This window comes from Spermophilus citellus (genome assembly GCF_964194105.1).
Source record: "Spermophilus citellus genome assembly, chromosome: 14".
NCBI lineage: Eukaryota > Metazoa > Chordata > Mammalia > Rodentia > Sciuridae > Spermophilus > Spermophilus citellus.
Window position 1 is genome coordinate 105,563,243 of NC_138194.1, and position 25,789 is coordinate 105,589,031.

Sequence of the window (25,789 nt, forward strand, 5' to 3'; positions counted from 1 at the left end):
GCCACTGGCAAGTCCAAGTCTGCTGAGGAAGACCACCAGGACCTGGTCCCTGGCTGCTTAGACCCAGTCTTCATAGGGCTCTTCCAAAAATAGAGTCCAAGATTCAGGAGGCTGAGACAGAAGGATTCCAGGTTTGAGGCCAGCCTCAGCAATTCAGCGAGGCCCTAAGCAATTTGGCAAGACCCTGTCTTGAAATAAAAAAATAAAAAGGCATGGGGATGTAGCTCAGTGGTTAAGCACCTCTGGGATCAACTCCCAGTACCAAAAAGAAAAAAAGCAGAGCCCAAGATGAGAGCCAAGGTTCTGGGTTTGTGCTTGGGAGGTGAACCAGAGAAAAGCTGACTTGGGATTCACCCCAGATCCTGCCATAGACAGCTGGCCCTACAGGGACCCAAGGCATACAGGCATCAAGCATGTGTCCTCAGGCAGGGAAATAGGTGCACTGAGCACAGTCACATCCTGCTGGCAACCCCACAGGCACACATCACATGGTCACCACCGCAGCCTTCAGGGAGGATGGCACAGGTCTCCTCACTGTTGGTTCACAGCATCTGTACATTTAACCCCAAAGGCACAGAACACCCTCAGAGCCACCCTGCCTACAAAACTTGCAGGACAGGGCTGTACCATCTGAAGCTGCTAAATTTGTGGTAACTTATTTTGGAAGCAATAGAAAATTGACGCAATGGGCTGGGGCTGTAGCTCAGTGGTAGAGCTTGCCTAGCACGCATGAGGCACTGGGTTCGATCCTCAGCACCATATAAAAATAAAATAAAGATATCGTGTCCACCTAAAAAAGTAAATATTAAAAAAAAAGAAAACCCATACAAATGACTTCCTCCTTCCATGAAAGCTTATGCTATCAGTTATTCCTTGCCTCTCCCTTCCTGTCAGCATTTAAAAACATTCCTGTCTCTTCCATCTTAAAGACATTAATCCAACAGGGCTCCCTCACCCTCTGCCCAGGTGTCCCTGCAGTCGCCACCACAGGGTTCCACCTCACCTTTCACTGATGCTGCAACCCTACACTACTGACCACATCCCTGCACTGCTGACATTACCAGCAACTTCCATGTTGCTAAACCGAGTACAGAAACTGGCTCTCAGTATTCTGAAGGGCCAAGACTTCTCATATGCAATACCCAAGGCAGATATGATAGAGGGTGTAAGAGATAAAATAGACTTTACCAAAACTCAAAACTTTTGTGCCTTAAAGTGTACCACTAAGAAAACAAAAACCTGGGAGTCTGAGGCAGGAAAAGTGCAAGCTCAAGGCCAGTATCAGCAACACACAGTGAGACTCCATCTCAAAAATTAAAAATAAAAAGACCCAGGGATGTGGCTCAGTGGTTAAGCACCCCTGAGTTCAATCCCTGGTACAAAGAAAGAAAGAAAAATAAAATGACCAGAAGACAGATGCAATGGTGCAGCCTGTAATCCCTGCTACTTAAGAGGCTGAGGCAGGAGGATCACAAGGTCAAAGCCAATCTGGACAACTTAGCAGGACCCTGTCAAAATAAAAAGAGCTGAATATGTAGCTCACAGGTAGAATCCCTGGATAATCCCCAGTACCATGAAAAAAAAAAAAAAAAAAAAGAGAGAGAGAGAGAGAGAGAGAGAGGAAAGGAAATTAAAGGGAAAAAAAATAAGCCACAGACAGGAAAAAAAAATCTACAAATCATGCATCTGACAAAGAACTTGCATTTACAACATATAAAAAACTGTTACAGGGGCTGGGGATGTGGCTCAAGCGGTAGCGCGCTCGCCTGGCATGCGTAGGGCGCTGGGTTCGATCCTCAGCACTACATACCAACAAAGATGTTGTGTCCGCCGAGAACTAAAAAATAAATATTAAAAACTCTCTCTCTCTCTCCCTCTCTCTCCTTTAAAAAAAAAAAAAAAGAAACAACGGAAGCTCGTCAACCAGACCATAGGTACAAAACATGGTGAACATGCTCATTGGACACTTTAGCAGTACAATGGAATAAACACTAAAGCAAAAGAGTCAGACAACAAAAGGCCAATATTATAGGATTCCACTCACAGAAAAGGCAAATATGCAGACAGAAGTGGTTTCGTGATTGCCTGCGCTGGGCTGGAAATGAGCACACAAAATCTCTCTGGGGTTATGAAAATGCTTTCAAATCTTACAGTGGTAATGATTGCATAACTCTGTAAATTTTCTAAAAAGCATCAAATTTTTGGTTAGGTGAATTTTTGGCATACATATTATATCTCAATAAAACCATTTAAGACATCTCAGGGGCTGGCGATATGGCTCAAGCGGTAGCGCGCTCGCCTAGCGTGCGTGCTGCCCAGGTTCGATCCTCAGCACCACATACAAACGAAGATGTTGTGTCCGCCGAGAACTAAGAAAAAATAAATAAATGTTAAAATTCTCTCTCTCTCTCTGTCCCCCTCTCTCTCACTCTCTCTTTAAAAAAAAAAAAAAAAAGACATCTCAGAATGAATGCTGACTCTGGCTAGCATTCCTCTTTGCTCCTGCCCTGCATTTCCAGCTCCAAAGCCCTCTGTATTGTCATCAAGGCCTTGTCTCTACACACTACCTCCCCAGGGGTATCATCTCCAGGGCTCCCACCATAGCCCAGTGCAAAGAATGATGCAGTGTGTGGCTGTACACCTGGCCTTCTTGGGGTAGAGTGCTTCCCTTGCATGCACAAGGCCCTGGGTTCAATCCCCAGCACCACAAGGAAAAAAAAAAAAAAGGGAATGGATAAATCTAAACCACAGAAGAGAGAAAACACAGGGGTCTGCTATCATCTCACTCCTGGACCACCATGGCCCCCATCACACAAGCTCACACTGTCTTCCCACAGGAATGATCAGATGAGGTCGCCCCAGATGTACCACTTAAGGCTCTCAAAGCTCTGATGGTGAAATCCCATCCCCTCACGGGCTCCTCCTTACCCTAACCCTCCAGCCAGGCCAGCAGAAATGCAGGCCCCTTTACAGGTCTCTGGGTCTTTACTTCTCACTCCCTTATGTTCCAGCTCCCTCGGCCAGGCTTACCTGGCAAACCCAGAGCTCCCCTTTTCCATGCCTGCAACTAAATACCCAAAGAAAACACAGCTGGCCAGTCTCTCCTTAATCCCCACCAAGCCCGCATTAGCTCATGGTTCACACCCTTCCTGGCCCATTTCTCACCTTTTCTGTCTGCTACTCCCTCCGATGCTTAGTTTGCTTCCTTCTTTGAGAAAAAAAAAAAAAAAAAACAGAGGACTCCCACAGACCGCTGTGGACTAGCATATGACCACTACCTGCCTGCCACCCAGCCAGCCTCCAGTAAGACTTTGTCTCCTCCTTTACCACTTCTTCCTCTCTCCAGGATTGGTCCTATCAGCACATAACCAGCTACCATCTCTTGCATCTTAAAATATATATATATATATATATATATATATATATATATATATGAAGAAATACTCTGGTGACCTACTGCCCTTCAAAAAGGTATCTGTCTTGGGGCTGGGGTTGTGGCTCAGAGGTAGAGTGCTTGCCTGGCATGCATGAGGCACTGGGTTTGATCCTCAGCACCACATAAAGTGAAAGACACTGTGTTCACCTATAATTAAAAAATAAATATTTTTTAAAAAGGCATCTGTCTGAACACTTCTGATTTCTTCTGTCCCATTTTCTCTTAACCCCACTCCAAAAGTACTTTTATTCCCCTCACTCCCTTACACCTCCGATGTAGATCAACGATGATCTGCAAGTCCAATAGCAATTCCCCATCCTGCTTCTCTGACCTCACAGTGGATCAGACCACTCCCTCCTTCTCATTACTTGCCTCAGGTTGCTCCCTCTTCTCCACTATCCTTGGACCACTCCTTTCTCTCCATTATCCACCATGCACTCTCCCTCCTCTCTTGATTAACCTTCCTCACTTGGCCTCTGAGTACCGTAGCCTCCTTCCAGGCTCCTGGACCTGCAGGAGGCCCATATGTAGGTGGACCCCTTTCTCTACCTACATCCCTGCCTTGGAGGTCTCCCTCAGGCCCACAGCTTGCTCCTGTCTCTATGACAATGACTCCCTACTCAGAGGTTTGATCATGACATACCCCAACAACTCCTCACTGTCTTGCAAGTCAGTCCACCTGCAATTTTACCAGGAAATCTCAACATGTCCACAAAACTCAATAAAAATTAATGAAGAAAAGGTTAGAAATGGTCTCTGGCTTCCAACATCCTATTAGCTCATTACCACTTTGGTGGAGCCCCCCACCTAGATTGCTGTCTTCACTCCCATGCTGCCCACAGGCCCTCCTGGTCACCCCTACACACAATGCCCAAGCCTTCACACTTGGCTGCTACACAGCTCCAGCTGGATGGTTTGTACTGCTGTCTTCTCAGCCTAGATTCCCCTCTCCATAGGTGGTTTCCCTCCTCTACCTGCTCATCTCCATTCAAATTCATGGACTTTGTGAACAAGGCCCACCTGACCCTAGCTGTCTCCATGTTGCTGCAGCACTGACCTCTAACCACAGTGAGGGCAAGGGCTGGCCTGCCCTCCCCACTGCACTGTCTCACTGTATGTCCATGTGGACACACTAAGCATTGACAACTATGTGTTTATACCCTGAGCTCAGGGAGGTGACAACACATGCGAGAAGGTGTGACTGAGTGGACGAGGATCGGGTTCTGCCACCAGCTAAGTGCCTGCATGGGTCACAGCCCTCTCCAGCCCTACATGCTCTATCTGTGAACATGACTAAGAACGTCCACCATGTGGACAGGTCAGTCATAGATTTTCTAAAACCAAGGAAATACTTAGAATGGTGTCTGAACACACATACACCAGATCACAACAAGGCCAGCAGCCACAGTGGGCACCATTTATCTTAAGACAATTTTTCTAGACTACATGACATCTTCTAGTAAGGCAATGTTCAAACCACAGACGGGCTGATGGTGCCAGCCATTCAGGGAATCATTTTCACAGCTCTTCTCAACTTCCTCTCATATTTCTAAAATGTTAGGGATTCCTGGATCCCCAAAAACTGGCAAACTTAAGAGGATGGGGTAAAATCAAAATTTCTTTGTTCCTCATCTCTTCACAAAGGACATTGTTTTTTGTTTTCTTAATGCATGCACTATAATTTTTTAAAAGCAATTTTTAAAATTTTAAAGTTAGGGCTGGGTTTGTGGCTCAGTGGTACAGCACCTGCCTGGCATGTATGAGGCACTCCACTGGGTTCAATTCTCAGCACTGAACATAAATAAACAAAAAGAAAGGTCCATCAACAACTAAAATAGAATAGGAGACAGCCCTATTCTCCATGCTGATAACAGCCCACCTGATTCCCTGGGTGCCTGCTTATCTTCTCCTTACCCTGGACCTCGGTCACAAAAGCCACTGGCAGCATCCCACAGCTGCCTCTTCTGGGCCTGGTGAACAGCTTCCTTCCTCAACAAGATTCCTCTCTCTAGAAGACCAGCTAAGGGTCCACAACTTCTGAGTTATACAACTTCCCCCAGGGCCTGATGTCATAGATCCCCAGATGCTGCCCACACTGTTGCCATGAGGTGTGAGCACTTGCTCCTGTGTCCCCCAGCAGAGGCTTTGTCTGTCTCCCCCATGTCAGGAGCACACAGCAGGACAGGAGATACTGAGAGCAGGGTGAGAAAGGGTGGGCCTGGAAAGCACAGAACCAGCCAGGCAGTGGAGCCCTGCCAAACCAATGGAGAAGCGTTCTATAGTCCTGGGTCCCCAGGGCCTTGGGCAGGAAGCCCCACACTGTTCCCAGAAGCCATCTGTGGTTCCTACGCATCCCTGGGAAGGTCCTACATGAGGGTCTCTGGGACCCACAGCATTTTTCCTCCGAGCTTTAGGCTGCTTCTAGTACTTCTGGTCAAAAAAAGTAGAAATGCCAGGATGCAGCTGGATTCCAACACAAGGTAAAAGGCCAGCACCACTGCTATGAACTCTCTGGTTTTAGAAGCTGCTTCGCTGTGATTAGTGAAGCCATTATAATGAGAGTAAGCAGGAGCTCCAGGAGGGAACATTCCAGTGCCAGGCATAACATGGGGCCTGTGGGGTGAAGAGATGCACCCGTGCAGATTTCAGCACAATCTTGATGCCTGGTAAGAATCCATTGGCCAGCAAGATGTTCCAGGGAATGGTGGAGGTGGCTGCAACAGGAAACATTTCTGTGAAGCTAATGCACAAAGGAAGCACCAGTCACCCTATCTGATTAGTGCTGGGGACTTCAGTAGCTTAAAGAAACAGTCCAAAGGAAAAGCAGAAAAAGGGAAAAGAAGCATGGCAAAAAAGGAAAAAGAATTGAATGCCTGGGCCAGGCAGGGGGTCGGTGCCCGTGCCCGTGCCCAGCACCTGGGCTTCAGGGGTCCCTGCCATACCTCACTACATCTGGTGTTTGTCTCAAACCAGCCTGCAAGAGGGCAGAAGAAGTACTATTGGCCCATCAGCCTCTTACTCATAAAACTAATGTTTTAACTCATTTTTTAAAAATATTTTTTTTATTTTTTTTAAGAGAGTGAGAGAGGAGAGAGGGAGAGGGAGAGGGAGAGGGAGAGGGAGAGGGAGAGGGAGAGGGAGAGAGAGAGAGAGAGAGAGAGAATGTTTTTAAATATTTTTATTTTTTAGTTCTCGGCGGACACAACATCTTTGTTGGTATGTGGTGCTGAGGATCGAACCCGGGCCGCACGCACACCAGGCGAGCGCGCTACCGCTTGAGCCACATCCCCAGCCCTAAAAAATATTTTTTAGTTGTCGATGTACCTTTATTTTTTATTTATTTACATGTGGTGCTAGAGATCCAACCCAGTGCCTCACATATGCTAGGCAAGTGCTCTACCACTGAGCCACAACCCCAGCCCCATGTTTTAACTCTTTAAAACATTATATATAACCCCCAGTAATTTACAGAGTCCTCCGAAACTTGGTCGAGCTTCAAATACACAATGACCCTGGACAGAAGACAGCACAGGTGTCTAGCCTGCAGACAGAGCCAGGATGTAGTCAGTTAGTGATGTATCTACAATCAAAGACACAACTAGCCCTTGATGGAGTCCAAGTGTAACTCAAGGCTCTGTCCCACCTGCATAGCAGCTGCTGCAGTGCCTGCTGGAACCCCGGGTCTCATCTCAGTACCCAAGACTGAGTCCACATCACAGCCCCCCACCACAGCCCTCTGTGGTCCCCACCCAGCCTTCACCTCCCACCATGAAACACTCCCTTCTGAAAAATCTTGCTTACCTTTGTTTTTGTTTTTGTGTTTTAGTGCTGGGGATCGAACCAGGGCCTTGTGCATGAAGGCAAGCACTCTACCAACTGAGCTTTATCCCCAGCCCTTACTCTTTTTGTTAACAGTTTCACTGAGATGAAACTCACACACAACTCACCCATTGAAAGCATACAGTTTTGTTCTATTCACAGACATGGGCAAGATGTATCGTGCCAATTTTAGGACATTTTCAATACCCTAGAAACTCTACTCCTCTTAACTATAATTCCCACAGCTTGTGGCAACCATTAATTTACTATTTTTTCTATGGATCTACTGGAAATTTCATATAAATGTAATGATACAACATGTCTGGTTGTTTGGGGTTTTTTTGTTTTTGTTTTGGTATTGGGAATTGAACCTAGGACCACTATTCCACTGAGCCACATCCCCAGCCCTTTTTGTTTTATTTTGAGACAAGGTCTCAATAAGTTGCTTAGGGCCTAAGTTGCTGAGGCTGGCCTCAAACTTGCAATCCTCTTACCTCAGCTTCCTGAGTCACTAAGATTACAGGTGTATGCCACTGTGCTCAGACGTGTGCCACCGTGACCAGTTATGTCTGGTTTTCCCTTTTTTTTTTTTTTGGACCCAGCACAGTATTTTCAATGTTCATCCATGATGCAAACCAACCAATAATTCATTTATTTTATTGTCAAGTAATATTCCATCCTATGGATATATCACATGTTATTCATCCACTCTTATACTGGTGACATTTATATTGTTTTGTGGTGGATACTGCCTGCGCAGCTGCCATGGGGTGTGAGCACTGTCCACTGTGTACTCCATCAGAGGTGTGGCCTTGTCGACTTCACATGAGAGTTTTTGGGCTCCTGAGCATGGTGGTGGATACCTATAATCCTAGTTTGTTCTGTTTTGGGGTTATTTTTTCGGGGGAGGTACCAGGGAGTGAACTTAGGGGGGCACTCAACCACTGAGCCACATCCCCAGCACTATTTTATATTTTATTTAGAGACAGGGTCTGACTGAGTTGCCTAGTGCCTCACTTTTGCTGAGGTTGGTTTTGAACTCATGATTCTCCTGCCTCAGCCTCCTGAGACGCTGGGATTACAGACGTGCGCCACTGCACCCCGCTTGTTTTTTGTTTGATATGGGGTCTTACTGTGTTGCCCAGGCTAGTTAAAACTCATGGGCTCAAGCATCCTCCCACCACTTCACTTTCCCAAGTAGCTGGGATAACGGGTGTCACCTCACTGGGCCTTTGGATAATACATGGGTGGTTTCCACTTTTTGGTGGTTGTTTCTGTGAATATGCATGGACAATATTCTGGGTGGACATACGTTTTCCTGTCTCTTAACCATAAGAACACATACAAGGTGACTGATTTTGGGCTGGGGTTGTGGCTCAAGTGGTAGAGTGCCTAGCACGTGTGAGACACTGGGTTCGATCCTTAGCACCACATAAAGATATTGTATCCACCTAAAACCAATATATATATATATATATATATATATATATATATATATATATAAAAGGTGACTGATTTCCAACAGAGAAACTCATTTGTTTAGACCTACTTTAGTACTTAAAATGCAGAGATAAATAATTGGGAGAAATATATGACCAAGGAAGTACAGAGTTAAAGACATTCAGGGACAAGAGCAAACCTAATGTCATTAAACAAATGACTGAAGACATAAGTAATATTTCTAGGAGTGCATCAAGAGGCACATCCACACACTTAAAATGCTGTACCTGCAACCTCATTTCTATCTGCACAAAACATAATGTTCACTAGCAGGAGCTGGTTAGATAAATTACAGCATGTCCACACCGAAGAAGGCACAGCCATGGAAAAGAAAGTACTGAAAAATGACCTCTCAAACAGTTGAAAAAGGCAAGGGTCATAAAGGTTTTTAAAAGGAAAGGAAAAAAAGAACACATGCTTGCCTATACAGTTACAAAATATCTCCAGAAGGAGATAGGAAAAGCTGGTCCAGACAGGTCTCCAGGGAACCAGGCTCTGGAGAGAAAGGAAGGAAGCTCTGCTGAGCACCCTTTGTGCTTTTGCACCATGTGAACACATCATCTGTTCAAAAAGATATAAAATTAAAACTTTCAGGAATCAATAATAAAGTGAATCTGTTGAGAATCAAACAATTTATACTTAGGAAACATAAGATGAGAGAAGCCACAGTCAGTTGGATGCAGCCAAAATGGAGAAAATAACTCCTGGGCTTGTTGACCATTCTTTCTGGGCACTCATCAGCCCAAACCCATCCATCTGTCTTTTGGTACCGCGTATTGAACCCAGGGTACCAAGCCTGGGGATATGGCTTAACCACTGAGCCATATCACCAAGCATTTTCTATATTTTATTTAGAGACAGAGTCTCACTGAGTTGCTTTAGGCCTCACTAAATTGTTAAGGCTGGCTTTGAACTGTCAATCCTCCTGCCTCAGTCTCCTAAACCACTGAGATTACAGGCATGCACTACAGCACCCAGCTCAAGCCCACCCATCTTTATTGATGTTAAAGGCAACATACAACAAGACATCAAGATTGTATGTATATGCTATTCTCAAGGAATTCCCAGACCAGGCAGAGACAGGTGTGGCTGTGCAGGGACCAAAACCACCACCCAGAGCCCACAGGAGACAGGAGGTAAAGAAATGGGTGCTGAAGGAGGTGGGGAAGGACTCCTGCTGATGCTACCTCAGCCAGGGTCAAAGATCTGAAGGAGCCACATGAGCTTTGCTTGTTTTGAAGGAAGAAACACCAAGCAAGGCTTGGCCCAGTGCCTCAACAAAGCTGCATCACTGAAGTTAGAGCAGGTCAAGAACACATGGGGCTCTGGAGTACAGTCTAGGAGGCTCTGGGGAAGCTGGGTGCCACCCTGGGCTGTAGGAGTTATCAGGACCCCTGGTCTCTCACTCCTAGTAAAGGAAACCAAAAGCATCTCCAGATATTGCCAAATACCTGGGTGAGACCATGGCTGGCACACATCACCTGAGCAACTATGTGGAAAAGAAAGTGAGGGGTTCAAAGTCAAGGGGAGAACACAGGTCAGGAAGCCAGGCTTCCAGCAGCCTCAAACAAACTGAAGTTCCAGAGCACCAGAGGATAAGGTCCAAAGAGCAGGTACTGAGTCTGAGAAGCCTTAGAGACTCCTGTGTCCTAGGCTGAGGGGAGCTATTTAGCTGCACCTTAACTCCCATCCATGTGAGGCCACCCAGATGGCAGGGAGCAGGCTCAATCATTTTTGTGGAGGGCTGGGGGTGGGGTGAGGATCATGGTATTATCTCCAGTACACATTAATCTCTTGCCTGCAACAGGGCTCTGCATTCTGTAGCTCATAGAAGCTGAGCTGCCAATTCAAGATGAAATCTGATGAGAAACTGAGTTTCTGCTATCCTCATGCCATAAAAACAAGCATGTCCCACATAAGCATTGGTCCTGGGTCTTGAAGCAAAATCACAAGCAAATGGAATGTATGCAGGAAATAAGATGAAGCCACAGAAAACACAGTGGCAATGCACTACTACTGTCCAGAGAAACCTGTCCCAAAACCCTGATCTGGACTGATTCCTCTCTAGGCCACCCCACCTGTCATTGCTCATCAGGAAAGTCCCTGTTCACATCCCTGTGATGGTTCTTTTTTTTTTTTTTTTTAAAGAGAGAGTGAGAGAGGAGAGAGAGAGAGAGAGAGAGAGAGAGAGAGAGAGAGAGAGAAGAGAATTTTTAATATTTATTTTTTAGTTCTCAGCGGACACAACATCTTTGTTGGTATGTGGTGCTGAGGATCGAACCCGGGCTGCACGCATGCCAGGCGAGCGCGCTACCGCTTGAGCCACATCCCCAGCCCTGTGATGGTTCTTTATTAGCTAGAATATTAAAAACTGAAGTCATCAACCTAAATGCAGAGATCTTTCTATCATCATCCTCATCTCCCATTATTTCTTATACAAACTTTAAACCACATATAAACCATCTTCTTCCCTTTGCTCCTAAATTTAAAACATTTTCTGCCTGTGTTGCCTCCTTGCAGTCAAAGCCTAGCAGCCGCCTCCCTCCAGAATCTCTGAAGCATGCTTATCCTGTGACTGGACCAGAAGTGAAGGGTTCAGGCTTTGCAGGCCACACAGCCTGTCACAACTATTCAATTTGCCAAAGCAGCCTCTGACAATACAAAAACAAGCAATGTAGCTGTTTCAATGAACTTTATTGACAAAACAGGGAGGCAGTTTCCTGTGGCTATAATTAAATTGAAAACTAAAAAAATAAATAAAATAAATTAAAAAGCTGGGGATGTAGCTCAGTGGTAAAGCACCCCTGGGGGCAATCCCCTGGACCAAAAAGAAAAATGAATATATCTAAGATACAGAGGAAAGAGATGATCAGATCTAAGGACAGTCATCTCCTTGGAAAACATGTGGCTTCTCCCCACTTTGCTCTAAAGCAACTCTTCACTTATTCCAACAGTTTGAGGAAAGAAGAACATCACTGTGCTGGTAATTCAAGTTTTCATTATGTTACACATCCTCATGGTCATCTAAGGTTTATTTTAAGGAGCTACACTAAAGCAACTCTGTGGAGAGTAACATGGCTTGGAGGTTTGACTCAGTCCTCTGGACCTTACCCAGGAACAATCCTACCTAACCAAGGACAGAAAGTTCCATGGTATTCCAAGATAGTTCATTAGATGCACTCTTTCTCTGAAGATATTTTTAAAAACAGTTCTATATAATAACTTACGTAAGGGGCTGGGGATGTGGCTCAAGCGATAGAGCGCTTGCCTGGCATGCGTGCGGCCCAGGTTCGATCCTCAGCACCACATACAAACAAAGATGTTGTGTCCGCCGAAAACTAAAAAATGAATATTAAAAAAATTCTCTCTCTCTCTCTTTAAAAAAAAAAAAAAAAAAAAAACTTACGTAAGTACACAAGATTCCTTCTTTTACCTTTATAAAAATCTGTTTTTCCTAATATAACCTCAGCTTGTTTGTGGAAGAAGCAATAGACCCCGATTTCAAACTAGTATAATACCACACTATCTACCAATAGTGCTGGGGATAACTGAAGAGCCCGCACATGCACCCTGTAGCACCCAATCCCACCCACACCTAATCCTGCCAGGCCAGAACCTTGGCTGTAAGAACAATCCCTAGCTTTTTAAAATACAAGTGCCAGGGACAACGGGTTTTGCAAGTTTTAGTTCACTCACAACAAGTCTCCGGAGCCAGTACTACTTAGCGTACCCATTTTACAGCTGAAGAACCAAAGCCAAAGAGTACTTGCCTAAAACCAGAGAGCCAGTAAACGAAGAGTCACGACTCAAAAGCGGTCAGTCTGGCTCCAGAAAAACCCTCTTGTCCCTTCTTCCCCAGCTCACTAGACCAAGCGCAGGAGGGAGGCACCTCTCTTTCCTTCCAGCAGTCGGGCATCCAAGATGGCTTAAGGAATGAATGGATCCTGGGCTGTCCCGTCAAACCTCCATCACTCTTCCTCTCTTCCCAGGCTCATTGTGAAAGAGAAGCAGCCATCAGAACCACCTGCTGTTTCCAGAAGGCACTCAGGACGCAATGCTCAATTCCCCTCCCTGGTTTTCAAAGACAAATGTCCGTATTGTCTGCACCAAGGGAGGAACCGAAGCCTTGCAACTGTAGGTTTTTCTGCAGAGGTCACTGGAGGCTTGGTCAAACCCCCGCAACACTGAAGGGGGAGGGGGCCCAGCCGCATTTTTGCCGCTGAAGGCTGCGCAGCGCCCACAGCAGCTGCGGTGAGGAGCAGCAGCATGGAACACACCCACAGCTGCCGCGCCTGGAGCCGGCTGCACGTTTTAAAATAAAGATGTCCAGGCCCGGACTACAGGCTCTCGGCCCCCACCCACACCACGCCGGCCCCCGGGATGTGCCGAGGAAGCTCCAGCTTCAGAGACCCCGGGAAGGGCAAGCCGCCTCTGCCGCAGAGGCCGGCCACGGAACCCAGGCACGCCACGCGCAGGCAGCCATGACCCGGCCTGGAGACGCCCACCGACTCCCGGGGCCCGGAGGACAAAGCCCGATCAGAGTCGCAGCCAACGCCCGCTCGAACCCCGCCCGGCGGTCACCACCTGGTCCCATCCGACCTCACCCGGAGGAATGGAATGTCGTCCCGCTCAGGAAGAGCACCTTCACACTCACACCTGTCCTCGGGCCGGGCACACACGCACTCACATCAGTCCCCAGGCCGGGCACACACGTACTCACACCTGTCCCTGAGCCTGGCAAACATGCACTCACACTGTCTCCAGGCGGGGCGCACACACACACTCACACCTGTCCTCGTGCTGGGCACATTCACACCCATCCTCTGGTCAGGGACACGCACTCACACCTGTCCAGGGCCAGGCACACATGCGCTCACACCTGTCCTGCTGGGGGCCCACGCACTCACACCCGCCCTCAAGCCGGGCACAAGCACAACCACCACCACCCTCCAGCCAGGCATTCTCACACTCATCGCTATCCTCGAGCAGGGGCACACAAGCATTCACTCCGACCCCTAGATCCGACTCACTTCAACCATATTCCCGCCCCTCACACTTAGAATGCCCACCCTCGAGCAGGGGCACACTCACGCACCCCCGGGCCGGGCACATTCGCGGATTCACACCCACCCTCACACCCCGCGGCGTGTGCCTCGTCCCCTCGCGGCCCGACCCGCGGCCTCGGCGCCTCCCGCCCGGCCCCTCGCGCCCCTTCGGTCTCTGCAGGACCGAATTCCTTGCGCCGGCCGGCCGGGGCCTCCGCCCGTGCCCCGGACGCCGGGCCGCAGCGCAACCTCTCCGCCATCTTCCCGGCCGCGCCGCCCACCACCCGCGTTCTCACCGGCCGGCTGCACGCGGGCCGCGCCGCCACGGCCCTTCATCCTGGGCCGCGCGCCGCGCCCAATCTGTCCGCGACTACCGGGCCGCCGCCGCCACAGCCACCCGCGGTCCGAGTCCTCCTCCGCTGCGGCCGGCCCAGTGCGCTGCGGCCCCGCGTCCCCCGTCACCAAGCGCAACCCCCCGCCTCCGGCTCCGCCCCCGCACCTCCACCGCCGCCGCCAGGGGGCGCCCCGCCTGGCAGCACTGCGCTTGCGCTGGCGCGTGGCGTGCCGGGAGCTGGTCCTGGCACCGCCCCGCTCCTGACCCCGCCCCCAGCGCCGCGCGACTCCAGTTGCACCTGCGCTCACTGAACCCGCACGGCCCCGGTGCTTCCGGCGCTTCTCAGCTGGTGGTGGGTAACCCCTGGCGCGTTCCGTTCTGTATTTCGTATGATTTCACTTGTGCGCACCATGCTGGCCTTCCTGCATCTGAAATTTCCCCCTTCCTCGACTCTGGAAAGGTAGCCTTGCTAAAATATCTCGCGTCCTCCAAATCGAACTGCCCCTTATCATTTTCTTTGTGTCTATCATTTTTTCTCTGTTTCAGCCTTTCTAATAATGCTCCCTTTTGCTACATTCATTTCTAGAAGTCGTATTTAACTTGCATTTCTAGCAATAAGAAGGATATGAAACCGCGGAAGCTCTCCGCGACCGCACACCATTCCGTCTTCGGCCTTCCGACACCCAGAAAAAAAGCGCGCCAAGACCCACCTACTCTGCACCTCTGCTTGCCGCCTGCGGGTCCGCTTCGGACTCACACTCTGCACTTCCCCCGAGTCATCACTCGCTGCACCCCAGTGCACGTGGACGAGTGTACCTTCAGCTTGCTCTGCATTGCGCTCACCAGAGGAAACCCAGCTGGATGAGCCCGACCATTCTCCTCCGAGGCCTCTGGAGAAACGTCACCAGCCGGCCTGATGGGCTTCTGTTGGAATCCTTGACCACATACGCAGAAAGAGCACTTCACACTCCTAAGCAATCTCCAAGAGGGCATGTCTCCCCGCTATCAGATAACTTCTCAGATCCCTCTAGTTAAGCCTCCCAGAGGGGACCAAAACACCCATCACCAAACCGCAGGCTCATCACATCCATCCCCTGCCTTTCACTTTCTCTCCAGAAAAGAGGCCTTCGTATTTCTCTTCTCCTATCAAATACAGTTGCTTCAGGGAACTGGAATCCATGCCTTTCTCCTGCATTGTCAGTTTGCCCATCTCCATTGAATAATTTCCAAGATCATGCAAACACACTCTCTCTGTTCATTATAAAAGCAAAAGGCCTCCTTTACTCCATCCCACCTCCCTGGGGACTCCACTATTCCCTTAGTGACTGTGCCAGCACCTCAATATCATCTTGTTTTATTTCTTTTTCTCTCTTCCACTGATTCCATAAAAATGGTCTTGCTTAGGTCACTTTTTGTGGAGTGTAGAGCATTCTTCTGTTATCTTGTTGCCCTGTCTGAACGTCCAACATGTGGCCTTTGTGGATGGTAGCACTGGCTGTACAGGTCTGTGATTGTGAGGGGATGACCCTGTGTGTCCACACTTGTAGCACAAATCGAGGTCAGAGTTTGGGTGAGGATTGCGGGCAACCGTATCCACACATCCTAAAAAGGTGCAAATGCAATTATTGAGGACTTCTGGGGGAGGGAACAACATCCTTTGCCTTCACCTTCTATGTGAGTGTAAGCAAAGATAGAGGGTGAGGATTTTCTTAGAAAAAGGGGTAGACCTAGTAGTGGGGATTATTTTCTATTTCTACTCTCCTTCCCAACAGGTATGAGCATTTATGTAACTGAAAATTAAAATGTGGAAAAAGATAGGTTAAGGGGATATGACACAAAGTAAATGCAAGATAGCAATTTTAATATTAGAAAAAGTAGAACATAAGTACAAAATGTTATAAAGGACCAAGGGGAAATTATATTCTCAGCAAATTATAAATAATTAACTCTATTAATATATTCATTAACATACTTGAAACTGATCTTTGGTGAGATAGACAAGTCAACCACTGTGAACAGAATTTTAACACCTCTGATAAATCAGGCAGAAACGAGCCAAAATACAGAATACTTGAATAACATGGTTAACAAACTTAAACTAAGAGATATAGAAATAACATTATATCTAAAAGGCAGAAGATGCAAACAAGGTAATTTCACAAAAACTGACCATGGCACTGATTCAAATTCCAGAGGATCAGTGTCACTCAGAGTATAATCTGGCACAAAAGGAATAAAATTTGAAAGTAATTACAAAGGAATAAGTGAGATACATCCCAGATACAATGAAATAGCCCCCACTAAATTCTTCAGTTAAAAAGGAAATAAAAGCTGGGCACGGTGGTGCACACCTGTAATCCCTGTGACTTAGGAGGCTGAGGTAGGAGGATTGCTGAGTTCAAAGCCAGCCTCAGCAATGGTGAGGCTGAAAGACCCTCAGACCCTCAAATCCCCCGTCCAAAGGAGAACTACGTGTCACACTGGCTGCAAAAGCAAGAGGCAAGTTTATTAATACACAGGCGCCTTCACAGCCAAACCTCAGCCGAAGCTTTGGTGTACTGGCACACCGGGCTTTGGGGTACAGTTCTTTTATAGGGAGAGGGGAGCTGTTTCCCGCCTAGCACACTAACAGGTATCTCATTGGTTCTTTTGAATCCAGCATTAGGGTAAACTTGCTTTTCACTATACGTTCTTGGAAAACCTACAGGGTTACATTCCATTCTCAAGCATGTCCTGAGATATGGGTGCAGTGCTCTTTCTCAACCGGTTATATGGTAAGCTCATCCGGTACTTGTGCCTATTTATTGCATACTTTTACTTTCGCAACAAGGCCTCAGGTTATGGGGCTGGAGTCTTTCATTCCCCCCTTTTTCTATGTCATGGATAGAATCTTATATCCATTGTTCCGCCTGTTCAGATTCTTGGACTAAGTTTGTTTGTGACCCTGCCTGCTGCTGGAGTAGCTGATATTGTTGAGTGAGAACCATAGTTTGAATTACAGAAAGTCTTTCTTTCATGGACTGTACTAGTCTGTTAAGTATGCAGGGCCTGAATGTCAGGATTAACAGTAAAATAACTAAAGGACTCGCTAAGGTGGATAGCAAAGTAGTCAGCCATGGGGATTTGTTAAACCACTGTTCGAACCATCCTTGTTGTGCTTCAAATTCTTTCTGCCTTTTTACTAACCTTTCAGTAACTTTTTCCATAGTTTCACAGACCACCCCTGTATGGTCTGCGTAGAAGCAACATTGCTCTTTTAAAGCCACACAAAGACCTCCTTTCCTACTTATTAACACTAGTGTCCTGCGTTTCCTAGAATCGATTTCAGCATGGCCTCCATTTTAGATTTCACTCGATATTAGACCCCGATTTTTCTAACTATACTGACTACCTAACTTTAAATCTGGCTTCATTTCCCCCCCGCTAATTTGGGAACTCCTTACTGCTGTGAGGAAGGGGGACGAAGAGAATCTTTCTGGCTTCTTCAGGCTGAAAAGGGACGGCGTGGGGCAAGCAGTTTGGAGTCCCCCTTAAAAATATCGGGTCTATCGAGTGGTCCATGATAAAAGTCCAATTGAGAAGTAATAGGCTGGAGGGCCATTCGAATGATAGGTGTTCTATAAGAGAAACAAGAACTCATTAGTACTGGAACCATATTGATGCAGTAATAAATGCCACAGCACAGGAATATGCCAATGAGTATAATGACCAAGACAAAGATTAACAATGTTTTCCATCAGGCAGTACCAGGAACTAGGAGCTAAGATATTGTTTTCACGACAAAGTTGTTGAGGACATGGCTTCCATCTGAGCATGTAAATCTTTAAGGATATTTGTCACATTGTCAGAAATGTCAGGGATGTAAACACAACAACTAACATTTAGGGTTACAGATGTCCTTTTTCTTAAGATATAGTCTAATAATCTAATGTCATCTGATCCTGCAAAATCCTTTTACTAGTATGACCTGTGTCTAATAGAAATCTTTAATTCTGTTACCTAGGGCTGGATACTCATACTAGCAAACACCAAGCCTACCTGTGTAGGTTAGGAATATCTGTGGGCCTTAAACTAAAAACTACTCTGGCAGTTTCTTTTGATAGTTATCAGGCATTCCTGTCTGAGAATCTCTTTTGTAGCCTCCAGTTTACTTATTTATGGAAGTTTCATTTAACTATCATTATTATTAAAATGTCCAGGAATAGCTGTGTTTTGGCTTTGACTGTCTTTGCTAAGTGTTTAAGATGAAGCAAGTCAAACTGACTTTTGTTTCAATCTATTGTTAACAGTCAGCTGAGTTACTCTGGGAAGTCCTCGGGAACTTCACAGCAGCTTCTCAGTTCTGCTAGTGCCATTTGCGCTAGGATGGGTCCAGGCCTTGCTTGACCATGTGGCTTCCCTTGGAAGCATCAGGGATGTCTCCCTTGTTGATGACCCTCCTCTTCACAGCAAATGCACTGATTGGCTTTCTGTCCTCCACTGGTCTCATTAATCTCCCTGATCAGGAGGTTATGTGGCCTAGAGTTGCAGAGCCCTTTGAAGAAGTCCCCTATTCCCTGATTCAGACTGACTCAGAGGGCAAGAGCCAAATTTTTAATTTCAAAACTTAATCTTAAACATCTAGCAAAATAAGTTAACAGCCTTATATTAAGGGTACTGGGCTTTAATGTCTATCTCTCTATCCTGTAGGTGGCAACTCTCTATAACTCATTATCTTAAATTAACCCAGGTTGTGAGTTCTTAAAGCAGTACCTCCTTAATACATTAACAGGCAATTCTTAAATATTTATAAGAAAACTACAAGATAAAATTATCAAGAGTAAAAACATTTAGTTCATATAATAGCTACCTTGAATTTTGGTGGAGTATATCCCCTGTTTGAGATCCTGGCAATCGTGACAAAAACCAACTTTTGGACACAATTTTAAATGTACTGAAATCTGGCTTACTTCTTTCATAGTCACTTTCACATGAGATGGGACATAGAGCCTTATCTCAAGTAAGGTGGGGCTCTTCATAAATCTTAAATACTATAGTTCTGAAGCTGATCTTTGGTTTTTAGACACTATTTTACAAAGCCTACATAAATTGTTGCCCAAGTTCACATGAATATTAGCTAACACAACATAATATCACATCTAAAACATGAATTAAAGGAAGGCTGGAAGCTTCTAACCTCTTGTTGGAAAATAGCAAAGTATTTCTGTGTTTTACAATAAAACCTTCACCCAAATTAGGCTCTCATTGACTTAAAAATACATTTAAATTGTATCTCAGTGTAGAAAGCAACATAGAACTTTACATATCTTACTGATAACAAGTCCAGTTATAGAACACAAATGATAAATAAATTTCCAACATGTTTTTTTTTCTTTTTAAGCCTAAAATTACCATACAACTTTAGAACACCAGCTTGATATAATGTTCTTTTGAAGCTCCTACCTTACAGACTTGTATACCTGAAAGATATGAACACATTAATAACACCATAATTACATTGATGTTTTTATATTAACCAAGTTTAGCTTTTAAAGAAATGACTAAGGGGGAGATGGCAGGGCTTAGATAAATGGCAGGCAGCCCGTCTATTGGCAAGTTTTTCCAGATATCATCACCAGCACCTGAAGAATATCAGAGCGAATAAGAACAGAATGAAGATAAAAATTAGAGCAAAGATCAATTTCTGGCAGAAGTTCCATGTTGGGGGGCTGACAGAAAAGAGACCAAGGGCCATGAGGAAGCTTAGAAGGACATAAAGACTCATGAATCCAGGATGGCAGATTAAGAGGTTCTCTGAACTTGTTGTTTCCCGCTGTCCCATGTCCGCTGCATTCCATCGTGCCTGGTAGTGAGCTTCAGCACTGAGTGAATTGTTCTCTTGAAGATGTTGGGGGTCCATCAGCCATCAGAGGCTGGTAGTGCCTAAGCAGAAGCTGGTTGGAAGTTTGATTTGAGACTTTCTGTAATCGGATTTGAAGGAACTTCATTATGCAGAGCAAGAGAGCACAAGAAAAGTATTGAAAAACAACAGTTGTTGTTTAACCATAGTTGTGTAACTTATTCAGAAACTTATACACATAACTAATTTACATAAACCTCCTTTATCCCTTACTTAAACCTTCTTGATTACTTAGTCACATAGACTCTCCTATCTAGAAACACAATTTTTTTTCTCTCTATTAGTTCCATACCTAGAACCTTTTAGTTTCTCTCTTTTTTTTATCTACTAACCTCCTTTTGTTCACATTTTGAAACAATACTTGTAAACTTTTTAAATTTAAGCAGAGGTAACATTTTATTAGGGACTTTTTTGAACACCTAGAGAAACTTATAAGTTTAATTTTAAAGACATCTTTACTTTTATCTCTTTACCCAATCTAAATTGAACCATTTGAATCACGTGAATCAAAGATATTTGGATCCACTTTTTAAAATTTTTTTTATGAGCGCTCCTCATCTGTTAATTGTCATATCACTGCAGGATATATGGACATACACACATACAGACATACCGACATACAATACATAACAAGAGTAACACATAACACAAAAGGCCTTGCAGCTTTCTCAGGTGAAATCTCATTGCAATTAGCTTGTCTGTAGAATAAAAATCATGAGCTCAAAAAAAAACATAGAATCTAAGAAAAGGCAAAAGTCCTAGAAAAAAATTGACCGGCCAGTAATTAGTAAATGCCATACAATTTACTCTTTGGTTTAATCTAGTTTGAGTTCAGGTAAAAGACACCTTTACTTTTTTTTTCCTTGGGCCTCAGATCTGTCTCCTACTAAGTGCTCCAGGCTTCTTCTATTTGCATATCAACTTAAGTCCTGGCTGAGGTCTGGAAGGAACTGGGAAAACTGGAATTCTGAGCAGAAACCTCATGCCTAAGGCATTTTAACCATAAGTCATAATTTCCAGGTTTGGATGTTGAAAATTATGATACAAATTTAAGATACAATTCACAAAATTTTATCTTTATATCTTCCTACACTAGAAAAACTTGCTCACACAAAACTGAAAATAGGATCTTAATAATATAAAAGCTACCACAGAAGAAATTCCTTCAGGATCATTAAGCTACTTTCTTTGTTCTGAAGTTTCTAAAGTAGTATTAAGTTACATTAAATCTGCCTAAAAAATTTTAGAAAGAACCACACACTACCATGCATATCTGAAATTAAGCTTTGAAAATTCCCAAGACTGTTGCTAATTAATGTCATTTCAATAAGCCAGACCAACGTTTTAATTCAACACTTTTTTCCTAAATCTTACACACAGAGAAACAGATACCAAATCATAATTTACTATCCTGGCCCAAATCAATGCACTGTATACCTAGTGAAATCTCCTTAGGCTACCCAGTTCAAAAATTGATGAGAAAAAATAAAGCTAAATGATTGGGAGTTACTTGCCAACTCGGAAGTAGAGTTCTTTAATTTTCTGTCCTAAGTATTTAAGTTTTCTAGCATGAACTATCTGAAATCTCAAACAATTACTTAAACCCAACTTTTAACTGTAAGATTGTGCAATGCTTTAGAAACCCACTCAGATACCAGATTGTTACCAAAAAAATCACATTTAGCCAAGGTCATCCCCAAGAAACAATCTATAATAACATTTAAACCAGGCTGGATAAGAGAAAAATCTCCAGGTTTTTAACTTCATTTAATTATGACTCTTATCAGTGGCACCTTAGATTTCCCATGAGTGGACCAGATGTTTTCTTGAAGGGGGAGGGGGTTTGTACTTTGATCGGCCCAAAATATTTTTTGATTTTTTTTTTCCTCTAAAAATGTCTCTCTTAGCAGCTTAAGGAACACAGCACATTTTAAACATTGGGGCGGTAAAACAGACTATCAAAAGTTATCTATGCTTCTTAGAGAACCTGGGCAGAGTTTACTAATTATCTTATGTCTTTTTCAGTCCTACAACTTGAATTGCTAACATTTCTAACCTGAGAAAGAAGGGGAGCATCCAGGAGGAATGGATTCGGGGTTGGGAGTGTTGCGTGGCCCATAAGGAGGCAAATGTGATTGGGGCTTTCCCTCAGTGCCATTCATCTACTCACCCTAGATACCCCTGGGGGCTGTCGGGAGGGGGCTCAAGAGAAAGGACCTTAGGAATACGTCTGAGGGTAGCCCAGACCGGAATTCCGCAGTTGTTCCAAACTCTTTCCTCCACCTCCACGCATCCGAGGCAGACTGGGATTCAGGACACTGTGTACTCACGCCAATTGCTCTCTGGGCCCAGACAGAAAAGTTCGAAGCGGCTTTGGCAGAACCCAACATGCCTGCTCTGTATTGAACAGGTGATTGAGAGCTGCCTAGGCCGGGAAACCTCTCACCCGAGTCTTGAAGAGTGGCGGCTGCACTAATTGCGTTTAAGTAGCCGTAGGGTGCCCACCTTACCTCCAGAAAGAAAGAGAGAGAAAGATGCACCTCAAACAGACATGGGGTGCGTGCACTTACCTCGGTGTAGAATCTCGGTCTGGGACAGAATTTATGACTGAAAGTTTGGCTCCCATCCCCAAAGTCAATTAATGTCAATTTAATAATGAGGACAGGGTATTGAGAAAAGTTAAAGTGAGATCTCAAAGTTCTTAGATCCCCAGCAGGCATTTCTATTTGCATTCAAGCTGATTATGGGAGGGAAAGAAAACATTGCTTTCCTAGTCTCAGTGTTTAGCCTTAGATGGAATTTATCACCCGCCTTGGGCTGGACAGAACAGATCCGCCATACCGCCGATGGTCAAGGGTGAGGCTCAAGGGAGTTGTTATTGATTGTCCCATGTTAGTTTTCGTCGGTAGGAGGAAATAGAGAGTCAAGAGGACAGACACAAAAGAAAGCGGTACCGAATGAGCGCTGCGCGTTTCTGGCACAAACCGAAAGTATCTGACGGCTTAAGGGGAGCCGGCACTTCCCCTTTACTCACTTACAGAATTACAGAAACAGTGTATCCTTTGGAAACACTGGGGGTCCCCCCAAAAAAAGAGAAAATGGACCCTTCTGACCCCTGGGACGTCTCCCAGGGGGGCAGGGGAGAAGTCCGAGTTCGTCAACTCCTTCTCAAGCTGCCTCAGAATACGGAGGGATCACGCGTAATCGTACAGTCGCTGCGCCACACCACAGACATAGACACGACACGACACAATAGCTCGAGCTGGCCAGCTTACCTCCCAGTGATGCCGAGAGTCCCTCTGGACAGGGATCTGGACGGGGGGGGGGGATCTCGGTGGGACCTCCAAAATGAAAGACCCTCAGACCCTCAAATCCCCCGTCCAAAGGAGAACTACGTGTCACACTGGCTGCAAAAGCAAGAGGCAAGTTTATTAATACACAGGCGCCTTCACAGCCAAACCTCAGCCGAAGCTTTGGTGTACTGGCACACTGGGCTTTGGGGTACAGTTCTTTTATAGGGAGAGGGGAGCTGTTTCCCGCCTAGCACACTAACAGGTATCTCATTGGTTCTTTTGAATCCAGCATTAGGGTAAACTTGCTTTTCACTATACGTTCTTGGAAAACCTACAGGGTTACATTCCATTCTCAAGCATGTCCTGAGATATGGGTGCAGTGCTCTTTCTCAACCGGTTATATGGTAAGCTCATCCGGTACTTGTGCCTATTTATTGCATACTTTTACTTTCGCAACAAGGCCTCAGGTTATGGGGCTGGAGTCTTTCAAGGCCCTAAATAACTCAGTGGGACTCTCTAAATAAAATACAAAAAAAAAAAAAAAAAAAAGAGCTGGGGCTGTAGCTCAGTGGTAGAATGCTTGCCTAGCATGGGTGAGGCATTGAGTTCCATCCTCAGCACCATATAAAAATAAACAAAGATATTCTGTCCATCTACAACTACAAAAAATAAATAAAATACAAAAAAGGACTGGGGATGTGATCAGTGTTTTGGTGCCCCTGAGTTCAACACCCCTGGTACAAAAAAAAAAAAAAAAAAGGAAATAAAAATTTAATAAATTAGGACTGGAGTGTAGCTCTGTGACCATGTACTGTGCTTAGCATGTGTGAGGCCCTGGGTTCAATATCCTAGAACCAATAATAATAATAATAAGCTGAAAAACAATAAAAATTTTGGGAATAAAGTAATTGAGGGAATTTAAAATAGTTTTTATAAGAACAATTGGAAAATATTCACCTATGCTCTAGATGTTGGGAAAGGAGAGCGGCATTCCAAATTAGAAAAAAAATCAGTAATCAATATAATAAAGAACAGCAAAATACAGAATATCAACAAACTAAGAATTGATGGTTTGGAAAGGTTAATAAGGCATTCCCTAGAGGAATGGATAGTCACCTTTCAGATCTTGCTGCCTCACCATCTTACTCCTCTCTCCTAGCTTCTCACTTTCCTGATTTCTCAAGGTGAGATGGCTCTGGGCTCAGTCCCCCAGGACTTATTCCTTCATAGCTAGGCTGCTGCATTGGTGAACTCAAGCTACCCACATACATGTGCACTTGGAATATCAGTTTCCCAATGCCTTCTTGGCTCATTGTTGCATCCCCAATGCTCAGGTCAATAAATATTTGTTAATAAATGAACACACAAAAAGAATTAATGAAGATGATGCAAGACTTATGCACAATAAATAGATTTTTTCCTTTATATTTAGGGGGTTGAGGCTGTGGCTCAGCGGTAGCGCACTTGCCTGGAATGTGTGAGGCACTGGGTTCGATCCTCAGTACCACATATAAATAAATAAATAAATATCCATTGACAACTACTAAAATATCAAGTGTGTGTGTGTGTGTGTGTGTGTGTATATATATTTAGATGGGTGCAGTGGCGCACATCTGTAATCCCAGCGCCTCGGAAGGCTGAGGCAGGAAAATTGCAAGTTCAAAGCCAGCCTCAGCAATGGTGGGACACTAAGCAACTCAGTGAGACATTGTCTCTAAATAAAATACAAAATAGAGCCAGCTGTGGGAGCCAGGTGTCGTGACACACACCTGCAATCCCAGCAGCTCAGGAGGCTGAGACAGGAGGATCTCAAGTTCAAAGCCAGCCTCAGCAGCAGGGAGGTGCTAAGCAACTCAGTGAGACCCTGTCTCAAAATAAAATACAAAATAGGATTGAGGATATGGCTCAGTGGTTGAGTGCCCCTGACTTCAATCCCAGTACAAAAAATATATATTTTTTAAAAATTTTTTGATTGTGGTAAAAGACACATAAACTTTACCTCTCTAACCTTTTTTAGGTGTGCAGTTCAGTGGCATTAGTACATTTACATTCTTTTGCAACCAACACCACCATCCACGTCTAGAGTTTTTTCATCTTCCCACATGGAAACTGTGCACAGTACATGTTAACTGCATTGCTTCCTCCCGTGGCTCCTGGCAATCACCCTCCTATTTTGTGTCTCCTGTGAGTTTGACTACTCTGTGTAAGTGGATCAAACAATATCTGCCATTCTGTGTCTGGTGTACTTCATTTAACATTATATACTCCAGGTTCATCTATTTTCTAGCATTTGTCATCATTTCCTTCCTCTTTAAGGCTGAGTAAAATTCATGAAGTAGATACATGTCCTTTATCCATTCATCTGTGGATGAAGTCTTGGTTACTTCTGTCTCTTGGCTACTGTGAATAATGTTGCAGTAACTGAGAATGATGTAGCTTATTTTCTTTCACCACTCTGGTTCC

At 45.1% G+C, this 25,789-nt stretch overlaps 1 protein-coding gene across 4 annotated transcripts in view; it reads right to left on the reverse strand.

Moving 5' to 3' along the window:
- The window catches only part of ARHGAP39 (Rho GTPase activating protein 39), an 82,222-nt gene extending 67,938 nt beyond the window's left edge, over nucleotides 1–14,284 (reverse strand). For all 4 annotated transcript variants that reach the window (XM_081266495.1, XM_081266493.1, XM_081266494.1 and 1 more), the window contains exon 1: nucleotides 14,097–14,284. The gene's annotated coding sequence lies outside the window, so the exon portion shown is untranslated. The remainder of the gene's footprint in view (nucleotides 1–14,096) is intronic.
- Between the last annotated feature and the right edge of the window lie 11,505 nt (nucleotides 14,285–25,789).